General features: G+C 35.1%; 1 protein-coding gene, 1 long non-coding RNA gene and 1 other non-coding gene across 3 annotated transcripts in view; 1 reads left to right on the top strand and 2 right to left on the bottom strand.

The window, feature by feature from the left end:
• The window catches only part of NAALADL2 (N-acetylated alpha-linked acidic dipeptidase like 2), a 959155-nt gene that overhangs the window by 29218 nt on the left and 905334 nt on the right, over positions 1–24603 (bottom strand). The gene's annotated exons all lie outside the window — the stretch shown is intronic.
• On the top strand, positions 7105–9906 carry LOC116481256 (uncharacterized). The gene is made up of 3 exons (XR_004251456.1): positions 7105–7180; positions 8279–8506; positions 9820–9906. It is a non-coding gene; the product is annotated as an uncharacterized LOC116481256 (long non-coding RNA).
• LOC116481286 (U6 spliceosomal RNA) lies at positions 15742–15843 on the bottom strand. Its single transcript, XR_004251465.1, has one exon. It is a non-coding gene; the product is annotated as a U6 spliceosomal RNA (small nuclear RNA).

Here is a 24603-nt window from a genome sequence, read left to right as displayed (position 1 = left end):
GTTCTACAGGGAAATAATGAGGCTAAGTATTTTTATGTTTTTAGTGGTTTTTTTAGAAACCTAATCTTATAGTCACCATTAGCATTACTAGAGTTATGCAAATAATTGCATTATAAACATGTTTATACCTTAGCCAAAACATTGATTTTTTTAACTCTCCAAGTATGAGTTGAAATTTCTTATGTCTTTTGATAAACTGCAGTATTAAGTGTACTTTGTCCTTCTGTTTATTGCTACAATTTAAGAACTTTATTTAAAAACAATTTTGGAAGGTTACTAGGTACAGCTTTTGCAGAAGAAACTCAACTATAGCCAGGTGGTCAACAAGTAAACTACATGACTTAGAGTTCTTGTGCATTATACATTTCGGGTAATTCAAAGTACTGTATTTGCATTGACTATAAAGTATCGTTTGCAATATTTATTCTTCCTTCATAGTCTCTTGTTGTGATTATACTTACAGTTGTTTAAATGTGTTTTAAAAGACTCACTATTAACTTTATTCAGATCTTAAAAGCTACACCTTTCTGAACTATTCCAGTCTTTCTCCATCCAATTAGAATGTTATGGAATAACATGTGAAGAGATAGATATAGTGGAAATCTTATAATGCATTGAAGATATCCTACATGAATTATCTTCTATTAAAATATGCATAATCAATCAATCAGTGGGTCTTCTACTGAAAAAAAATATATATATATATTTATGTGACCATCTAGCCATGACTACTAGTACTAATGGCTATCGCTTAAAGTTAAACTACAGTCATATATATTACTTAACTACAGGGATATGCTCTGATAAATGCATCATTATTATTTCATTATTGTGCAAACATGTGATAGCATGTACTTACACAAACATAGATGGTGTAGCCTACTACACACCTAGGCTACATGGTATAGCTTATTGCTCCTCGGCTACAAACCTGCACTGTACTGAATACTGTAAGCAATTATAATACAATGATAAATATTTGTATATATAAACACATCTAAACATAGAAAAGGCACACTAAAAGTACACTATAAAAGATAAAAAATGCCTTGGCACAGTGGCTCACGTCTATAATCCTAGCACTTTGGGAGGCTGAGGTGGTGGATCTCTTGAGCTCAGGAGGAGTTCCAGACCAGCCTGGGCAATATAACAAACCCCATCTTTACAAAATATACAAAAATTAGTAGAGCGTAGTGGCACACACCTGTAGTCCCAGCTACTTGGGGGCTGAGTTGGGAGGATCACTTGAACCTGGGAGGTCAAGGATGCAGTGAGCCCAGATCATATCACTTGCACTCCTGCCTAGGTGACAAAGTGAGACCTTGTCTCAAAAATAAAAGGTAAAAAACCATACACCTGTGTAAGGCACTTACCATGAATGGAGCTTGAAGGACTGGAAGTTTCTCTGTTTGAATCAGTGAGTGGTAAGAGAATGTGAAGCCCTAGGACATTACTATTATAGACTTCATAAACACTGTACACTTAGGCTATACTAAATTTATTTATAAAATAGTTTTATTTCTCCAATAATAAATTAGCCTTAGTTTATTGTAACTATTTTACTTTATGAACTTTGTAATTTTTAAAACTTTTGGACTCTTGTAATAACACAGCTTAAAACACACATTTTACTGCTGAAAATATTTTCTTTTTTTATATCCTGTTCTAAAAGCATTATGTTATTTTTTTTTACCTTTTAAACTTTTTTTTTGCTAAAAATGAAAATACAAACAAACACATTAGCCCAGGCCTACATAGGATCGGTATCATCAATATCACTGTCTTCCACCTCCACATCTTGTTTCACTGGAAGGTCTTCAGGGACACACTTGGAACTGTCATCTCCTATGACAACAATGCCTTCTGGAATAGCTCCTGAAGAACCTGCCTGAGGCCGTTTTATAGTTAACATTTTTTTATAAGTAGGAGCACACTCTAAAATAACAATTCAAAGTATCATATAGTAAATACATAAACTAGGATTGAAGTCATTTATTATTGTCATCAAGTATCATGTACTGTACTTAATTATATGTGCTATATGTTTATATGACTGGCAGCAATAAGTTTGTTTACACCATCATCACTACAAACACAAGAGTCATGCATTGTTCTTTATGTTACCAGGCAATAGGAGATTTTCAGCTCCATTATAATTTTATGAGACCACTGTAGTATATGTGGCCCAATTTGACTGAAACATTGTTATTCAGCACATGATTTTATAACATAGATTTGCTTTTGTGTACTATCTTACACACACTCATCAAAATCCCATTAAAAATAAAATAATTTTTAAAAACATTTGTCAATTTGAGAAATAACTTGAAAGTAGGAGGATATAAATTTCAAACAAGTGCATAGTCAACTTTATTTATGGTTTCATTTTTAGCCGAGCTCCCAGATATTTAATCTCTTAAAAATAAGTGTTGACTACAAATTGAAATTACACTTTTCAAAGTAAAAATATTACTCATCAGAAAAATGTATGCTGGATACTCGTCGTAGGTAATTAGCTTCACCATTAATCTCTCATGTACCTTTTGAAAATAAGATTATTAAAGAAAGAGTTGAGCCCAAAGGCAAGGAACACATAGCCAGGAAGGCACAAAAAGAATATTTTAATCCTTCCAATACAGCAAATAATTGTGATAGTGATATATTTATCACAGAACATTTTTAATGATGCCTATTCTTAAAATTTTGACATGTTAGAGTTTTTAAAAAATGACTTCATTGAATGTTTCTATTCAACTCTATGTAGCGAGGTAAATTTTGCTTTATCTTTCTTTTTTAATGGAATTTGAAAATTGTTTTTCACTTTCCAAATGGAGATGAGATACAGTGATATCAATCGTTATTGCTACTATTGAACAGCTGTGAATAAATAAAGCTTTGAGGATAAACCATACCAGCTTTGCCCTCCTGTGGTTTTATTAACACATAAAGCATCCGCTCAGAGAAAAATCTTGTCTAACAGTATTTTGGAACCATTTCTTTTCTTTTCCATTCTTGTTACTTTAGTATTTATTTGCTATTTTTATGTACATTTTTGAGATATGTGTGTATATATGTATATATTTTATGTAAAAATGTATATGCAAATTTGTATATGTGATATGTATACACATACTGTTTGTGTGCGTGTGTGTGTAGTGTGTTGTGTTTAATCAGTCCCACCCTAGACTATGAGGAAAAATTCTTTTGTTGGTTTTCTTTTTGAGACGGAGTCTCGCTCTGTAGCCCAGGCTGGAGTGCACTGGCGCAATCTCGGCTCACTGCAAGCTCCGCCTCCTGGGTTCACGCCATTCCCCTGCCTCAGCCTCCCGAGTAGCTGGGACTACAGGTGCCGGCCACCACGCCCAGCTAATTTTTTTTTGTATTTTTAGTAGAGACGGGGTTTCACCATGTTAACCAGGATGGTCTCGATCTACTGACCTCGTGATCCACCCACCTCGGCCTTCCAAAGTGCTGGGATTACAGGCGTGAGCCACCGTGCCAGGCCCTGACTATGAGGAAAAATTCTAAATTTTTTTGTCCCCCCAAATCATAGAACACTAAGCTGCTAATTATACTATGAAATATTACGTGATAGTAATAAAAATCAGTAAGAATAAAAGACATTCCACACTAAACAAACGTATTTCTGTTCTAAGAAATAAAGGGCTGATAATATAGTTTATAGGCATGAAAGTGAAGATAGAAAACCTTGCATTACTTAAAGGTTGTTGAAAATTTCCACAGCAGCCTGTCTTGATATTCTCAAATTACCATACTCTTCATTTCAAGAAACCTTAATTTTCATTATATTCCCAAATCTTAATTTGCATCATATTTGCTTTGTCAAAATAAAACTTTATTTACAGAAATACTACTCATACCACTAATTATCCTACTTGAATGCATAGTGTGGGGTTCCCCTGAATACCTAAGTTTATATGCTTAATGCTATAAAGAATACATTATTATTTTTGCCCTATTGAGTGAGGTAGGAAGAACACTTTAAAGAGGTAAACATTTTGAAAAACAATGAACTACATCTAAAAAGTAATATCAATAACAGAGAGAGGGAAAAATAAGACGAAAATACTGAGTGGTCAGTATCAAAATTATGTTCATCTAAGTATACAGTTCATGCTATTTCCCATTTAAGAGATGAAAATACACTGCCCCCAAATATGCTGCTTTGGCCTATTTGTTATTTAGAGTAAAAAACATTGAAGAACAGCAGATGCAAGACAGGCACTCTGAACTTCCTTTTTCTTCCTGAAAGCAGGAGATTAAATTCCTATGTGAAAGACATGCTTATCACTAGGGAAGTGGAGGCTGACAAAAATCAACACAAATAAATCTTGTTGAACTAACCAGCCAATCTTATCTTCCTAGTCACTTTTCCACAACTAACTGCCCTAGCCCACACCCCTCTGTCTTGCTGCTTTTCCACAATTTACTATTCTTTGTTCAGCCTAATATATAAGCATTCAACTTCATTTCTTTGAGTCTTCATTATTTTGTGTGTGTGATGGCTCTCATGTACATGTAAAAATTACGAAATAAAATAAATGCTTTTCTCCTGTTAATTTGCCTTAGGTAAGTTTAATTCCTAGGCTCAGCAAGAAGCCCTTGGAGGGTAGAGAAGACATTTTGCCTCCCCTACCCCTAGAAGACAAGCTTCCTGGCCCATCACCACCATTCTCTCTCTCCATGATCTGGAGCATATTAAAGTTATTTAACTCTGAAACTCTTCTTCCCCACTTGTAAAATGGAAAATATTAGTCCTTACAACCTAGAGTTTTTATAATAATTACATGAGCTGAAACATGTAAAGTGCTTAGCACAATGCCTGGCATATACAATAAAAAGCTTTATATGTGTTACTTATGCTATTATTTGAGATGTTTGCGTTTTGCTTCCTTGGGCACATAATCTAACAGCCCCATAATTCTCAACTGACTTTGTCCTTAGTAACACAGAGCTGTGAGACCATCAGATGACATCTCCTGCCCAGGAAAGAGTTCATCCAAAAGGAACTTTCCAGGAACAAGGGAGAGACCACTTCTATAGGTCACTGCTAGGCCAAGTACATATCATGCCTTGTAAGAGTCTATACAAATAAACTAGCTGCCCTTTTATATTTGACCATGCCATTAACTAATTGAAAATGCCACCCATTCCCTTTTCTGTAACTACTTTCCTAGTGCTACTTTTTTTCTGTATATATTCTTATGGTCAAACCAGGAAAAATCTATCTGGCACTCTGGACTGTGCTTCACGGGGAATGACTCCCTTCCTCCACATCCCTAGTAATTCAACCCCACCAAATAACTTTAGATTTTATATTGCTTTAGATAGGAAGGTGTTGGTTTTCTAGCCAGACATATGTTAGTCACAAAGAAGAAAGATTATTTTAAAAGGTGTATGCAGGTCAGAATAATCAGACAGCCAATAGTAGTGGTATATACACAGACTACATATGAAAACATTATGCTAAACATATTTTAAACTATTAGAGAAAACGCATCTTGAAGTTCATCAGTAGGTTGAGAGAAGCAAATTCTGTGTAATTTTTTAAAGATCATAGTAAATTATTGAAAAAATGTTGTACATTTTCTGACTTGGATTATGGGGGAGATCCAGCTACTGACTCTCAGAGATACTGATGAAAGGAAAGACTTTTGTGGTCTGGATAAACTACAACACTAATTTAACACAGTTCAGAGTCCAACTACTCACGTTTTGCCAACAACCCTAGGCAGAGTTTGTTGATTTATTCTGAGTGCAACCACAGAGGCTGACGGTTTTATCATAGCACTAGTCACACACCCTTGTAACTCTGACGGATACTCGTCTCTTCTTGGCAAAGCTCCTGAAGAACATGAGTTTCTTGTTCATTGTGTATTTCTCCAGGTTTCTAAACAGTATATACTAAATAAATTTGATGGCATAAATTAATAGTGATAAAAGTAATAACTGCTAATTCTTGAACATGTAGTATATGCTTACTCATATTCCAAGCATTTTGCATATTTTAATGCATATCACCCTCAAAACAACTTAATGTCATAGGTACTATTATTATTTCCATTTTATAGAGAAAGAAACGGGGCACAGAGAGATTAGCTTAACCTCCCATAGCCCTTGAGTAGTAGAGTCAAGACTTAGAAAAGTTCATTATTGAAAGGATTTTAATTTCAATATTTTAACTGGTTTTGGATTTATTTTCAAACAACATTCCAACAGGAGCTAAATTGGAAACTCATGCATGACAGAAAAAAAGCTTCTGAAAGAAACAACAAAATAGACCTTTTCCAACTTGCCAGAGTGTAGCAAACCCCAAACTGACAGAAATTCACAGCTTCGTCAGTAAGAAGACAGCAGATGAATTTTCCTCCTCACTCCATGACACTGCTTCCCTTTCAAAGTAAAGTTAGACAGTATGAGATAGTTGCCTGAGAACGTTTTCTAACAAACAATGGATTCAGTTTATTACAGATATTAAGCACTCACCCACCCTAAACATTTAAATCTGTATCTCTTTTAATGCACCAATTTAGGGTTGAACCAGCAGTTATTTTCTGAGCACAATAAAGGCATTGTTCCAAAAGCAAAAATATAAAAATAAAGAATATAACCTTCAGATATGTGCCTCATAAGCTCTGACTCTATTCCCTTCTTATTCACTGTATCCCTGTTAAATGTCTGCCCTTTTGATAGAGGGGGAAAAAATCATGAATTGAGATTTAATCATTGACAAACTTTCTATAAAATTTCTTGAAGAACTTTCATTAAGCAAAATTGGGATCAAAGTCCAGTCTTTGAGATGCAGACTTTGGGATAACTGTTTCTTAATGTAAAGGGACTGCAACAGGTAAATAAAAGGGGAAATCTGCTAAAATCAAATTAAGCAGTTGAAGACAGATTTTAAGTTGTATTCACTTTACTAAGAATGGTAATCGATAGTTTCCATAAAAGAATTGGTCAGAGAGGTACAAACAAATAAGGACTGGAGAGAAAAAAAAAGACTGTGTTTTCTGAATGGCAGTTGTTGGTAATGTAAGGACAATAAGAGAATTAGAATGTTGGATGGGGGAAAAGAGAGCCAATGTTACAGGCTTAAAGAATGAATGAGCGACACAGGATGAAAGACAGCAAGCGAACAGGTGACTCCCCTACTGGGGAGGTATGTCAAATGCAGGAGAGGACAGTGATATGAAAGAGTTGAGGGGAGAATGTCTGATTTGTTTTAAGATAGGCCTTGGAAGTATGTTTTCAAATCAGAGGGCAGAAATCACTGCAGCAACCAAAACGATTGATAATGTGTAGAAATGAAGGTGAGAAGAGTTCTGAAAATTGATAAAGCAAGGCCATAAGGTAGGAGAAGAAGGAGGCAAGAATAGAAGTGACCAAGTTAGCTTTGGAAAAAATCGCTTTTACTCTTAGACGGAAGTGAGGGAGAAAATGATACAGACAGTAAGACATAAAGGGATGAAAAAAGACAGCTCCTGTGCTGGCTCAGTTAAAATACTTTATGACTCAATTCTATTAATAGAATTTATTTGCTATTGTCCACTAATACTACAAGCGTGGTAGTGTCCTGCCTAACCACTGCTACAACTCTTCTAGCCCACGAGGACTCCTGTGATGTTAACACATTATTGCTTCTCCGTTGACTCTTGTGGTATCTGTGTATGATAACACACTGGGGTCAGGTTTCAGTGATTCTTTCTGATGGGGTGCCCAAAGCAATTTCATCCATGATTACAGACTTAGATGAATTCAGGCGAATAGACATCGCAAATTAGCAAAAGAATGCTAAGGAAACATCTAATGAGAATTGAAAGAGAAAGTAGTTTACCTTTGGATCATCTGGTTTCAAGCATAATGCCTAGAATAGAATAGGCACATAAATGTTTGCTGAATTAATGAATTTATGAATGAAGCAAATAGCAGTTTTTGTTTGTTTGTTTGTTTTAGTGAGGCTTTAGAGAAATCAGATTATAGTTGCAGAAGTTTAGTAGCTATAAGGTGAATTTGGAGTAATAACTTATTACTACAAGTAATTTCATCTGAAAATAATATTATTCAAGGATAAAGAAAATACTCCTTTTCTATATTAAGTATGACAGATGAACGAATTTACATTCAACCAATATTTTACGTTTGAATTTTGTTTTGTTTTGTTTTACTTAATGTCTCAGACACTCACTCCTATGGACTCCCATATTTACTTTTCCTTTTTACATCTTCCCGCTTCTATATTTGCCATCCACTACCAAAGACACCTGTAACAACATCACCAACCACAGTTGGGGTAATGGAGAATTTCTAAAAAAAAAAAAAAAAAAAAAATGGGGGGGGCTTACGACTTTCTGATCGTATCTTGGATATATCATAAGCCAAACATCCTACTTGGAGTCAACTCAAGTCAATTGGGTATATCATCTGTAAGAAAAAATGTGGGATATTTGGGAACATCTACAGCAACACTATATAGTAGAACTATAATGTAAGTTGCACATGTAATTTTACATTTTCTAGTAGTATATTAAACTAAAAAAGAAAGAAATGAAGTAGTTTTATTTGCTGAATATTATAATTTCAACATGAATCAATATACATATTCATGTTATATTTTCACTTTATTTTTATTTTTCGGTAGTATGTCTTAAAATCAAATGCACACTTTATACATCTTAATTAACATCTTAATTTTCACTAACTACATTTCACATTATCAGTAGCCACACATTGCTAGTGGCTACCACTGAAGAGCACAGATCTATATAGGTCCAGATCACACGACCACAGGCTATTTTTTAACTAAACAGCTAACTGAGTTCCTTAAAAAAAGTTATTTAGAATTATTTTTTTTCTTCAAACAAACCAATGAGTCAGGCTTATAACTACTTACATCTACTTTACTATATTGTTAGGCTTATAACTACTTATATCTACTTTACTATATTGTTAGGCTCTGTATACTCTTTATAGACATGTGATAAGGGAGTAGTAGGAATAAACCAGGTATTTTTTAAAAAATAAGGATTTAAAAAATTTTTGTTCTAACCTTTTCTTTTAAAATGAATATAGGTAATGAAATGGAAATCTGAAATAACAATGTATTTCTTAACATTCATATAAGTCAAACATTTTTGGCTGCATGCTGCCTGTACAGAGGTCCTGTTTATGTCTAGCTTACCATAAATCTTATTGTTCAGAATTTTAGTATCAAGGAAAGCATATAAATATCTTATAATCTTGTTAAAAGAACTTGAAGATGTCCTCCCACCGCTGAGGCCTTTCATCATGTAATTCAGAGTAAAGATAAGTGGTCATGTTATCAAACCCTAAAATAATAGTGTGTATTAGAAACATCGACAGATCTTTAATTATAGCAGCACAAAGTATACTACTAACTGTACCATATATCATCAATAAATAGGAATTTAGGATGCAGTTTGCTGCCTTGACCTTCAAGCTCCAATGTGTTTCAGTCATCAAGAGTTCCTAAATAGTATAATTTACAATCTCTGAAAAGAGATTATGTGGACACAATAAACCACATACGTTATATGGGGGAAGAGTGGATATATAGTCAGCTTCATGATCTCAAATGCAGTCAACGTTACTGGCAGAATTCACTTATGTTAACTCGTTGCCTTTCAATCAGTAGCAAATAGCTAGTGTTTACTGTCTTTTTTTTTTATGATCTTATAACAAGTGTTCATTTTAGAGAACCTTAGATATTGGCCTGTTAAGCCAAAAACATTTAAGTTTCAACGATCTCTCAGCAAACATTTTTCTGATTATCACTTTAAGATGAATACCCCTGAACTACATGAAAAGTTAAAATTATACTCTCCTGTACCAGAAAGAGAGCTATGATCGAGAGGACTTTATTTATGGACAGTAACATTCCTACTTACTCTAAGGTCATGCTTCCTGAACACTGCAATCACATTAAAATAACCTTAAATAGCGCTTGGAAGGGCAAATAACTCACAAAGCCCAACAGACTGTCCCTTAAGAGAGGTAGAAGAAAACTGAATAACTGAAGCAATCACCAGCAGGTTCTAGCAGCTAGACACAATGACATCAATTAGAAGTATCCAATAAAAATACAGAAATGAAAAAAATAACAGAACACTAAACCATTCATTTTTCTAGTTTTCAGCAGCAAACCATCTGTAGTTATTTTGTCATAGAGGCAAATGACACTCTTTGAGGACTCTATTGTGTTATAAAAGAATATATAACTTGACCTTCAATCAGCAAGAGAAGGTTAAATGTTATTTAAGTAGATTTTGAGAAACAGAACAACTGTGATACCTTTCAGTAAGGTTTTCTTGAGAAATACCCTTCCACTTTCTCATTACCATCTCTTGAAGACTGGAGTCTACTAATTATAAGATCCTGCTTAAGTACCATCTACATGTTACCATGATGCCTGCCTAAATCCTACCCCAGCTGAAGAAAACAATAACACAAACCTTTTACTCCTCGATTTCTCTGTAACTATTTCTTCACCTTTTTGGCAGTTATTGTTGAAGATATTTTATATGTATTTTAGATTCTAAGGCACGGAGAAACACTAAAATGTTTCAGAAGAAACACTAAAATGTCACAGAAGTTAGGTTACGACAGCAGGAAGGATCTACTATTCCTAGGGTTGGAAAATGGAAATATTTGGAATTATTAAAGCTGAGAAGCTCAAAGGAAGTGTCCTGTGAAGTTGAAAGTCAGGCCTCTGAATAGGGGCCACTGCTTAGCTATAACTGATGTCTCTGAGATCAGAGATGGAACCCTGCGTAACTGGACCCCAGACCTATGAGGAAGGACTTTAGTACGCTCGCGCTGGTGTCTCTGATGAGTATTGTGAGTCTGACTTAACTAATGTTGGAAAAAGTGAAAATCAGTGCTAACTACTACTAGAATGAACTGTCACTACTTAGGTGAAGAAGCATTGTTAGGGTGACAATGACAGGAAAAGAAAGCAAAAACAGGAACAAATTGTAAATAGAAGCATCTTTTCTTCCTCCTCTTGGCTTCCAGCTTTCTTTTACTGCTTCTTATTAGAGTTTGTCAGGGAGTCAACTGGCAAAACGAAAATGCAGTTTGTAGAGTCCTAGTCCCAGGTTAACACAAGATGGTATACAAGGTTGGGATTGCAACAAAAACAACAAAAAAATAAAGCTTAATAAACTAGCACATCTATTCAGAAGAAAGCCACTGTCTAATCTACACTCATATTCCTTGTATTATCTGGTGCATTGAGCTGAATGTTAACTGCAAAGTTACATCCAGATTTTAATCTCTAGGACCTGTAAATGCTACCTTATTTGCAAAAAGTGTCTTTGCAGATGTTGATATGGTTTGGCTGTGTCCCCACCCAAATCTTGAATTGTAGTTCCCATAATCCTCACATGTCTTGAGAGGGACCCAGTAGAGGGTAATTGAATCATGAGGTGGTTAACTCTTGCTGTTCTCATGATAGTGAGTGAGTTCTCAGGAGATCTGATGGTTCTATAAGGGCCTTTTCCCTCTTTTGCTTGGCACTTCTTGCTGCTGCTACGTGTAAGTTTCCTGAGGCCTCCACAGCCATGCTGACCTGTGAGTAATCAAACCTCTTTCCTTTATAAATTACCCAGTCCCGGGTATATCTTTATTAGCAGTATGAGAACAGACTAATAGAGATGTGATTACGGATTTTGATATAAGGAGATTATCCTGTATTATGTGAATAAGCCCTAAATCCAATCACAAGTCTCCTTGTAAAAGAGAGATGGGGAGAGATTAAGTAGATACACAAAGAAGAGAAGGCCATGTGAAGACTGAGGCAGAGATTGGTGTGATGTGGTCACAAACAAGGGAATGCCCTGCTGACCTCTTGATTTCAGACTTCTGGCCTCCAGAACTGGAAAGGAATACATTTCTGTTGTTTTAAGCCACCTAATCTGTGGCAATTTGTTATGAAAGCCACAGGAAACTAATACATTTAGGTTATGCCTTTTACATAATAGATATTAAAATTTTATGAAATAAGTAAAATGGGAATCACAAAACCTTTGATTTACTTAGAGAAAGTTTAATCTACATAGAAAATCTACTAATATAGCATAACACTAATGAGTTAAGATAAATGGAACCTGTCTACACCTAATCAAAATTGTATGCAAAATTAACAATTTGACTTTGGAAAATATGATTTTATGGATTATCAAGCCTTTCAATTGTCACTTATAATACTAAATATATAAAATAAAAGGGCAAACATTTTCTGAAATAAAATGAAGCATAGGTACTCATCAACTTCTAGTAGTTAATCTAGAAAAATATTTTACTACATTTTTAATTCTTAACTCTCTATGTCTGAAATGACTTTCTATTCACCCATGTGATATTCTATTTCAGGAAAAAAGATGGCATTATGAATCAGCTTTGAAAAAATTTCTATTCTTTAGTTGTTCAAAGCTATCTATTTAATTTCATGGTTAAGAAAAGAGAAATTGGAAACACGGGAAATGTACAAACCACCTGCAGAGAGGATACTTAACATTTGGTGCCTATATTACATTCTTCCCTCTAAAACTTTTCTGTCTGACAAGGCTACATTTTATTGGCTTTTGAATTATATTGTGTAAAATTAGACTGAGTTAGCATATCATCCAAACTCCCTGGTGTAGCATATGTAAGCTTTGATTAGAAGACGAGACCTACTATGATTAGCAATAAAAAAACCGGAGGCACTGTACCTGGCACATTTGAAGGCTATCCCTTCCAGAAATATTTGGCTATGTTTCCTCCCATTTCACATTATTGCATAAAGAGCAGATTACTATTTGCATGCAATTATTTTGGATGAGAAAGAGAAGGCAAGGGAAATTTTTAATCTACATTAGGATTAGCCAAATATAACTAGACATATACAAACAGAACTTCTCAAGATTATTTAGTCATTTAAAATGCATAACAAAAGTAATCTTGCCTTGTCAATCATATTATTTGAGCTGAAGTCAGCAGAATTCCATTTAGAAAAGATTCATTCTTTCTATATCATAGCTGTTAAAATCCACTGCTTATGGGAAAGACTTGTTATTCTTGATTTCTTCCCTCATCTTCATCCTCATACCTAATCCATCACTAAGTTTTTGTAGATTATATGTCTGAAATGTTACAATTTAATCTTCTCTATATTTGCATTCCCACCAACGTGATCTCTGTGACGATTAATTTTACATGTCAATGTAGTGAGGCAATACTGCCCAGTTGTTTGTTCAAACACTAGTCCATATGTTGCTATGAAGGTGTCTTACAGATGTAATTAACATTTACAATCAGTTGACTTTAAGTAAAGGAGATTGTCCTTGATAATGTGGGTAGGCTTCATCTAATCAGTTGGAGGCCTCAAAAGCAAAACATGAGGCATCCTGAAGAAAAAAAAAACTCTGCCTTAGACTATTAATATAATATAGAAATTCTAACTAAATTTATAGCCTGCTACAGCCTACCTACAGATATTGGAATCAAGACTATAACATCAACTCTTCCCTGAGTTGTCAGCCTTCATTGTCCACAGATTTCAGACTTGCCAACCTCCTCAGTCATATGAACCAATTCCTTAAAATTATACACAGACACACACAGAGACACACACACACAGACACACACACACACACATGCACACACATATACATGCAATCTCCTATTGTCCTATTGTTCTGTTTCTCTGGAAAATCCTGACTGACATGCCTAGATTATTAAAAGATCACATCATTTCTAATTTTTCCATTTCTTCCATTACCTCTAAAATCTGTTTTTTTACATAGCAATCAGAGATATACAGAATACATGATGATAGATTATACATAAATAGACAAAAAGTATGTTACAATCTACCTGTAATCAGATATTAAAGGCCCTGAAAATAATACTTAACCCCTCTCTATGGCCTCTAGGCCCTTGTTTAGTTTTTCAGTCTCAGCCCAAGTTAATCCCCCAAATCTATTTAGCTACCCTAAAGGAAAAGGTTATGTTTCTTTCCTTCAAGACGATTGTAAAGTTTGTGATTACATATTTATTTGGTCTTTTGTCTGCTTATTCTCTGTTTCTTCCCAATAGAAAGTAAAGTTCCAGAGAGTAAGGTTGATATTTATATTTTTGAGCATTGTATTCTCAGTGTCTGGTACAGTTCTGCATATGGTAGACACTACGTACTTGCTGAATTAGTAAGTATAATGGAATCAGTTGTAATTTTAGATAAGTATTTTGAAAAAGTGACATCAAATTCTAACTTACAGGTAAGAAAGGTAGTAAGATTAAAAAGAGAATCAGGAAATGCAAAAAACTAAATATTACCCAAGCCATAGGCATTAATCTTACAGTCAAGAGTAATAGCAAAGTATTAAATACCCATTTTTGTATGTGTAAGATAAAATATATTCTGCTTCTCTTTTGGTTCACAATATGATCATTTTATTCAAACTCAGTTTTAAATATTCTTTTTATACCACTCCAGTCTGTAAAGCTACTACAATTTTTTTTTTTTTTTTTTTTTTGAGACAAAGTCTCATTCTATCACCCAGGCTGGAGTGCTGTGGACCAATCTCAGTTCACTGCAACCTCTGCCTCCCAGGTTCAAGTGATTCTCCTGTCTCAGCCTCCTAAGCAGCTAGGACTACAGGGGCGCACCACCACGCCCAGCTGATTTTTTGTATTTTTAGTAGAGATGGGGTTTCGCCATGTTAGCCATGCCAGTCTCAAATTCCCGACCTCAAGTGATCTGTCCACCTTGGCCTCCCAAAGTGCCAGGATTACAGGCATGAGCCACTTTTGTTTGTCAACAAACAAATGCCTGGCCAAATTTGTTTTTTAAAATAAAATTCAGAATGGCTGCAACCAGATACTATCCCTTAACCAATTTATGTAATTTACCATCTCTGGTAACTTTGAAGAAAAAAAACTAATTTTTCTGAACTTCAGAGCCCTTACCAACACAATGGGGAAAATATCTACCTGGATGAGTAATCTGATAGATCAAAGAAGTGTATACAGAGCCCCTGGGAGTACATGGAGAGAGAGAGATGGCTTTGAAACAAGAAAGTCCTGGTAAAATTACCAGCTCCAACAATTATTACATAAGCTATTGTGAAGACCAGAGATATGCATCAAGTATATTAAGTGCCTGGTACATGAGTTTTATTTAGTTCTTAAAATTCTCATAGGCAGTATCCTGACAGCCTAACCATTGTTTGATATGGACACGTATTATACATGGAACAGTCCCAATAAAACCTGGTGTGGGCCGACAAAACCCCAATAAAACCCCACCATGACCAATTATGGCACAAGGCAGGTTCCAGTTCTTTTAAGATCCAGGGAAAATGGCATAAAGGACCAAGAAAGTTTCTCTGGATAAATTAGTCAACAAACATTTTTCGAAGTGCAGTAAAAGACACAAAAGTTGCAACAATCATCATGCAGGATTTGGAAGGCAGAAGTGGAACCGAATCTGCTTTCTTCAGCAACGGTTGCAGGCAGACAAGCAGGCAAACGTCAGAAGGAGATTCACAGAATTTCTCCGAGAGCTGCTGGAAGTTGCCTGCCTGAGAACTGCAGGAGGCTGGAACTGTCATTGAAGGTTCTATTTCAGTTCTAGTAGTTCTTGATTCTATAAAACAGCTTAAAGAAAGCTAAGGAAACTTCAAGCTTCCTTGACTTTAAAATATATATATTTTTATTTATAATAATATGGAATACTTCATGAATCGTCACGTCATCCTTGGGCAAGGGCCATGCTAATCTCTGTATCATTCCAATTTTAATATATGTGATACCGAAGTTAGCATTTCCTTCACTTTTATATCTTCAACACTTCTAATGCCCAAACTTATAATTCTATTCAAATTATTCCTAATTTGAATATCCAGATTGCCTTCTAACTTTCTCAGTGAAACCTGTCAGATAAAGGTAGACTGGGAGGAAATACTAGAACCTCACTATATGTAATTTGAGGGTTTGTTGCAGTTTTTTAAGGATTATATCAATTGCACATTAAATCATGTATTAAATTTAGCTCTAATTATAGACTATGGGATGAGTACTTCCCATTTCATCCATTATTGCCCTTATAAATTTCCAACTTGATCTAACCTAAGTATGATTATAAATTTATAGACCTATTTTTTTAATCAGTTGAAAATGGTGTAGTCTTGTGTTCTTAGCAAGCAGACTGGTTAAGCAGCACAGTCAAGTGTAGTGGCTGGCAAATCATGTACTCCTTCGAGGTGATTGTGGAAAAAGAGGCAACATTCATATTCCTTTCCTTGTCAACTAGGGTAGCTCATGTAAGCTTTCATTTGAACGAAAGATTCCACTGGGGATGGTGTACAGGACTAACTGTGTGCTTTATAGACTCGTGCCTATTGGCTCCCTGTCCTTTCCTTGTGTATCACCTCAATATGCTATACTTGCTCCAAATTTTTTTTTGTGGCTTACAGATCTACTTTCTTATTATAAGAAAATTTTGCTACTCATAATCTAGAAAATGTCAAGTGCAAAATGATTCCTGAGCATTTCATCTCCTAAACACATGATTTACGCAGCAATTGGAAACTTTGGTTTTATTATGTAGCAAAATGAGGTTTTAGGTGCTTCCATAGAAAGAAAATACTCAGCATGATCCTTTCTCTTAATTCTCTTTGGATCATATTAAATCAGAAAGATATTTATACACATAAAAATAAAATAAAATAGCAGATAAAATAAAGGACAGAGAAACAAATGCTAAAATGTCTAACATGGTTTCATAGGGAACATAGATTTCATTATTTTTCTTCCCCCATTGAAATAATTATTTCCCTGAAATGCACTTAAAAATATGGAAGTGAATTTGTATTAGTTATGAATACTTCCTCAACTATATTTTCATTATCTTAGAGATTCACTAGTTTATCTTTTCTTACTTGATTAGAGAATAAATGTCATGGAAGTTAAGTGACTTATTCTGGAGTCTTTTGGGTCTTCAGCCCACAACTGTAAGTTCCCCGTCTACTGAACCCCCCTCTATACTATATTGTTATTTATGTAAAAACATTTTTAACTATAGTATATGAGACTTAGAAGACAAATATGCCTACTTTTCAAATTACATCTAAGATTTACAGAAACATGAAGGGATAGACACTATTTTGAGACAAGATAATTTTATTGATTCAGGACAATAAGGCATATGTCTTATCCAGAAGTAGGGATAAATTTGGTGCCTCACAGATGCAATTTTGTCACTATCAAGTTAGGGGATGTAACTCTGAAATGTGGAAAACGTAATCTATACATATCTGGCTATATTAACACTATAATCTAATTAAACTTATTGGTGATTTCTGAGCAAACTAGGGATAATCTGGATCAAATGTATGCAGTATTGTCTAGTAGAAAGAGTGGTGGTTTTTAGAGAAAACAAACTACGTTTGAATCCCATTTCTGCGCATGTTAACTTTTCCTAAGCCTCGGTTTTCTTATATGTATAAAGGAAATAATAAGACCAATCTGGCAGGATTGTTAGAAGTGTTACAAATAATACATGAAAAATGTGCAGCACAGTGCCTGGCATAAATAAATCATCCTCTATGGAAAGTATTGTTGTTAGTCTTAATTATTCAATGCATCATCAAGTCAAAACTCACCCTCAGACTGGCAATGGGTCTTGACTTGCAAATATGACAACAGTAATTTTTTCTCACTTTAAATGAGAATATACCTTAAAATTGAAAGAGACATTTTTATAAAATCCGAACAGTTATACACACAAGGATTTCTATTTTGATACTAGCAGACTGGATCTCAGACTAATTACCCTTATTTCATTGTCAGTTGAAATTTTTAAAACAAGTTTTTAAATGTCTAATCAAATTGTATTTGAATGTTGCCTGTTAAAATGAGATATGTTCTTTGTTTTAATATTGACAAAATGAGTGGAAAAAATGAGGCTTGAATTTCGGTATATTAATCTGGTTTTTCTTAAAATTTGGGGGCTTTTTTGCTCCTTTTAGAAATGGAAACTTTAAAAATATTAAAGGGATACATAATTATAAAACTAATATATGTATTTATTCATAAAAGGGTAAAAGGGAATGTATATAATGATCAACGTTACAAAGATTTTGTATACGAGCCAGGTCTTCCACCTTCTTTTGGAAATTTTACATTGTCATTGTGTAGATTATAAAATTTTGTATGCATACATAGATTATTTTGTGCAAGTAGTTGCTATTAAAATATGTTAACAGCTTTATGGTAATTCTTAATCACTAGTTATTTTTCATAGTCTAAAGAAATCAGAGGCAGTGCTGATAGAATTAATGACAAGAAAAACAATGGTGAGATTTTAGTTCCATTCAGACCACCCACACCTCACTAAAAGAAAGTACAACCTGAACAAAGTAGTCATTATCCCAATCAAACACGGAACATGAGGTCCTATTGAGACTTATGTAACCAACTCTAATTAAAACACCATGAAAACTGTATAATGAGATCATTGTTATTCTGAAGTGATTTGGGGGGTTTGGGTTTCAACCTCTTAAAATTATGTATGTACTGAATACGTAGCTGGAAACTGATCATATAATACCTGAGAAATGTGGCTTTTTAATAGTTCTGTCTCATGTCATCGCTTGCCTAAATATAAACTGGTTCTAACATCTTTCAAAAGCAAAGTTTTGGGAGCTTATGTGTTTGAAAAGTACTTTTAGTGGATTGCTTTCTTTGTTTATTCTTGGTTAAAGGCAGAAGCATCTTGACATTTACATTGCTATTATTCTGCTTTCAAGGATGCTAACAAAAAAAAATGGTCTTGGCTTGGATTAGCTTGAAATGGTCCCCTGAACTTCCACAAGGTCATTCTGGTAATCTCTGAAATAAAATCCTTTGTTATGAACCTGCTGTGACATCTTCCATAAGGACACAATGTCAGACACACAAAGGCATGCACATGTATATACACATACATACGCTGTCCCTCAAATTACAAATGGGCTGTGCCCTCCAAACTCCTGATTATGCCATTGTTTGGAACTCAGAAGTGTTTTCCCAAAGAAACAATAATATAAGTGTAGTTACTTAGATAGTCCCTATAGTCTGCTTAGCCAAGATGTAGCTGAAATACCATACATAAGAACGAAAAATGGGATACTGGACCATAATCAATAGTTTTGTTTTAAATATAATAATTAGCCTTTAATTCATCTCTAATGGTGGTGTTAGAGGATGTTCACTTTTTCTAAGAGTCCTATTTCATTTCTATGTAGCAGCCAGAATTAGACAGTGGCTCATGTTTGCTTCCTTGTTTTCTCATGCCTTTCAAATCAATCCAAATGAAATAGTGAATCCCTGATTCTCTTTTCCAAAGCCACACCAAATTTCCTATCCTTTTGTAAAATTTCCCTATAAACCTATCTCACCACAGTAATGCAGCAGTGTGTGTGTGTATATGTGTGTCAGAATGGGGAGAAGGGAAACACTTATTGCTGTTTAACTGCTATCTCTTTAAATGTGGACAGAGAATAAAGATGAAATTTTATGGAGATGTGCCCTCTTAATGTATAAATGTGGGGTCATGTTCATATGCCTTACACACATATTATTAGCAGTGTATTAATAGAAATCCTCTGTCATTATTTTTTGTTTGGAGCAGTTTTGAAATCCCATTGCTTTCTATTTGTATACTAAAAGATTAAAATCAAAGATCTTTCTGTTTCTGTTCAGTTTAGTCCAATCACTTTAAATAAAAGAGAGGGCAATAATTATTGCTCTCTCATTTTAAGACTATATAAGCTAGTGTATGGGTGAGTGAAGAAAGGAGATAGAGACACAACAGTAGCCTCAAGGACTCATACCCTTACACATTGGAGTAATTTGTGACAAGGCTGGAAATCTTGCTGAAATTTGCTAAAATAAGCTAGGAAGAAACATTTTTAAAAAAGATATTAAATTTCAACCACAAAATGGTTGGTGCCAAAATCTAAAACGTAGTTTAAATGTCAAATGTTAAAACATGTAAGAGAATATGCCCCAGAAGACCACGATGCTTACAACAGTACTCCCCAAACACCCAAAGAAAGTGATTTGAGAGAAGTCTTTTCTACTGGAAAAAGTTTGTCATTTAGAGTCCCAAGATTTATTTTGAAAGCTAGTGCTACTTAGATATTTTATTTACGCTTTATTTATTTATTTAATTTTGTTTTTTTTTTGAGTCGGAGTCTTGCTCTGGCCCCCAGGCTGGAGTGCAGTGGCGCCATCTCGGCTCACTGCAAGCTCCGCCTCCCGGGTTCACGCCGTTCTCCTGCCTCAGCTTCCCGAGTACCTGGGACTACAGGCACCCGCCACCACGCTTGGCTAATTTTTTGTATTTTTAGTAGAGACGGGGTTTCACCATGTTAGCCAGGATGGTCTCGATCTCCCGACCTCATGATCTGCCTGCCTCGGCCTTCCCAAAGTGCTGGGATTACACGCGTGCCACTGTGCCCGGCCCTTATTTACTCTTTTCTTCGCTGCATATTTAATGTCCCTCCTCAAACTATTTTCTATAAGATGTTGCAACCCCTCGATTGGCAAGCAATTAGCAAAGGTTTAATAAAAGGAAGGACAATCTATTGAAAATTAAACATGAAGGAAATACCTCACTGCTGTGATTCTGGGGAAAGAGAACTTGTGTCACTTAATTTTTAAATATGTCTCCGTTGGTTAATAGTGATATATGGGGGAGCTTTGGAAATGAGAACATTATCAGAGTCTGAAGTATTAATAATCTTTTGAGATCTATTTTAGAGATGAAAAACTGAGGCTCAGAAATGCTAATTATCTTGCCGCAGATCATTCAAGAAGAAAAAGACAAATTTTCATCTCAAATCTCTTCCCACTTTTAAAAATCTCAAGTCCAGTGCTCTCCTATAATATTGTTATTTGGTATTCTTAATTTTGAAAGCTATTCTAATGTGGACAAGTGAGATGCTAATCACAAAAAGCAGTATTAAAACTATATCGTATGACAAAAGACAATACAACAGAGAAAAGAGTCTTAACAAACAATGCTGGAACAACTGGACATCTACATGCAAAAAAAAAAAAAAAAATCGAAACACAGACCTTATCCTTTTCATGAAAATTAACTCAGAATGGATCATAGACCTAAATGTAAAATGCAATACTATAAAACTTCTAGAATATAATATAACAGAAAATCTGAGTGACTTTGGGTTTGACAATAACTTTTGAGGTATGACACAAAAAGCAGAGGAAATAAAATTCAGTTGGTAAACTGAATTTTATTAAAATTATGATTTGATTTTCAAATTTCATTAAAATTAACAACTTCTGCTCTGCAAAAGGTACTGTTAAGAGAATGTAAAGATAAGCCATAGTCTGAAAGAAAATATTTTGCAAAACATCTATCTGAGGATTGGTGTCCAAAATATAAAAATACGTCTAAAAACTCAACTATAAGAAAAAAACCCTCAATTTTAAAAATGGGCAAAAAAGCTGAACAGATATCACATCAAATAAAATATATAGATGGCAAATAAGCACGTGAAAAGATGCAAAACATTGGGGAACTGCGGATTCAAATAACAATGAAATACCAACATACATCTATTAGAATAGCTAAAATCCAAAACACTGACAACAAATGTGGATGAAGATGAGGAGCAACTGAAAGTTTCATTGACGATTGGTGGGCAAGAAAAATGATATAGCCCCTTGGAAAGACAGTTTGGCAGTTTCCTACAAAGCTAAACATAGGCTTACCACATTATCCAGCAATTGCACACTTCAGTATCTGCTGAAATAAATTGAAATGTATGTCCACAAAAAAGCCTGCACCAAAATATGTATAGCGGCTTTATTCACAACTGCCAAAACTTGAAAGCGACAAAAATGCCCTTCAATAGATAAATGAATAAACAAACTGGTATAGCTATACAATGGAATATTACTCAATGATAAAAAGAAATGAATATGGAGAAAATCTACTGCATATTGCTAAGTGAAAGAAGTTAATCTAACGAGGTTGCATACTGTACTATTCCAAATAGGTGACATTCTGGAAAAGGCAAAGCTATGGAGACAGTAAAAAGATCAACGTTTGCCAGAGGTTCAATAGGGAGGAATGAATAGGTGGGGCACAAGAGATTTTTAGGGCAGTAAAACTATTCTATATGACCCTGCAATAGTAGGTACATATTATTATACATTTGTCAAAGCCCATAGAATGTACAACCTAGAGAGTGAACCCTGATATTAAACTATTCATTTTAGTTTGTATCAATATTGCCTCACCAATTTTGTATCAAGATTGGCTCATGGTAACAAATGTACCAACACACTACTGCAAGATATTAACAATTGGGATAACTGTGTCTAGGAAGAGGGGATGCTGAGGAGTCATACGAGAATTCCGTACTTTTCTGCTCAATTATTTTCTAAGCCTAAACCTGCTTTAAAAAATAAAGACTATCAATTTGTTTAAGAAAAGCAAATTATAGTGGGAATGCACAGGTTTACCAGACTCCTTGGTCAGACTCCTTGCTCTGCTTTTGTAGAGTAATAACTACAGGGAGCAAAAAAGGATCTAACAGCAAAACACAGATGCCCAGAGATCTCCTCTCCAGACACACCAAGTACCCAGGAGTGGTAGAGCACTGCCTACTGGAATAGCAGTAAAGGAAGGAGTGAGATACAAGATTTAGAATTCTTAAGAAAATACATAATCCCCTGTCTACTCAAGAGCAACGAGTCAAATTCTACACCACTGGATTTGATAATAGTGATATTTTGTGATGCTTTGTAATTTTCAACATACTTTCACTTACGTGGTCCTGGAACATAGATATTGTTTTACTGGCTCCCCGCTGCTGATCAAGTTCAGTACTTCCAACGTACTTCGCAGCTTTTTCATTTATGGCATTGCAGTCTATCCTTCTGCTCTTTCCCTCTTCCCTTACTCAGAATTAGATGTCCCCTTGAAAACAGAGGCTGCGAGGCTTAATAATCTCTAGAGCTGGAATGACTTTAGAAATTAACTTTATCCATAGATCTTCATATAATTACATGTAGACATAGAGTGCTTTACCTAAATGGTAGGTAAACGGGGCAGAGGGGAAGCCCTTTCCAGTACTCAATCCTGTTTTCCCACCTAAACCTAGAGGAATTCTAAAAACAACCTGCAACGAGACCCTTAGAGCCACACAATCACTAAATGGGCCAATTCTTCCTAAATATCACCTCCTAAATTGGCCCTTTGCTCTTCATTCCTAACACCAACATGTCAAATCAGGTTCTTTTCACCCTGTGCCTTTCCTACTCCCATAATCTTCCTAAAGGTTTCTGCTTTCTCCTGACTCCAGTGCACCCTCTCAGGAGCACTAGATAAATCCTCCTAACAACACATATTTCTACATGGCTTTTTTGTGTCCAGGAAAAATAAAGCCCAAACCTCTCAACAGAGCATTTAAGGGACTCTACAACTTGATCTTACCTACCTTTCCATAACCACTAACCCAATAACCATTCAGACTACTCTACCTCTTGTGCTTCACTCTTGAGCACACCACACACAACTTCTCCTTTCTGTCTTTCTTCAAACTATCCTCCTGGAAATGCACCTTGATTTAATGGGCATACTATCATTCCCTCAAGCCCAAATACATCTTTCACTTTCCTTATAAAGTCTTTTGTGGCTGGTCATGGTGGCTCACACCTGTAATTCCAGCACTTTGGGAGGCTGAGGCAGGCAAATCATGAGGTCAGGAGTTTGAGACCAGCCTGACCAACATGGTGAAACCCCGTCTCTACTAAAAATACAAAAATTAGCCAGGCATGGTGGCACGTGCCTGTAATCCCAGCTACTCAGGAGGCAGAGGCAGGAGAATTGCTTGAACCCAGGAGGTGGAGGTAGCGGTGAGCCGAGATCGTGCCACTGCACTCCAGCCTGGGCGACAGAGCAAGATTCCATCTCAAAAAAAAAAAAAAAAAAAAAATGTCTTTCTTGACTACCACAAGACAATACTTTCTCTCTTCACTGAATCACAAAAGTACTTTTTGGCTGTAGTATTCATTGCGCACTTTGAATAAGTATTCTGTACCTGTATTTGATATATAATTTATGCATTTTAGCTCTTGAATTAGATTAAGCTCCTTGAAGGTAGGGATCTTATATTGCCAGTTTCCAGCAGTACTGCACAGAGCAGCGTTCAATGAGGAGCCAGCTTTAGATGCAACATCATAGGATCCAAAATTTTGAATCCTCTGTTTCCAGATCACTGGGAATATTATTCTACATATTCCAAAAATAATACATTCCAGTGTTTAGTGGCACTTTTATTGAGACATTTTTTGGGACATGATCTAAATACAAAATGAAGTATTTGGCTTTATACAGTACAGTTCTGTCAAGAACTTTCTTAAAATGCAAATCATTTTTTACTTCTTTCTTGTGTATTAGATGAGAATTCTGTATGCCCAATGGGTTAGAGAGTGAGATGCTTACGTGAATAACATCTCTAAAGACTGTTTAACATCAAAAAAATTGAACCCTGTTCACCAAAT

Source organism: Hylobates moloch, unplaced genomic scaffold (assembly GCF_009828535.3).
Source record: "Hylobates moloch isolate HMO894 unplaced genomic scaffold, HMol_V3 SCAFFOLD_13, whole genome shotgun sequence".
In the NCBI taxonomy this organism is placed as follows: domain Eukaryota; kingdom Metazoa; phylum Chordata; class Mammalia; order Primates; family Hylobatidae; genus Hylobates; species Hylobates moloch.
This window is presented reverse-complemented; position numbering and strand designations above follow the sequence as displayed.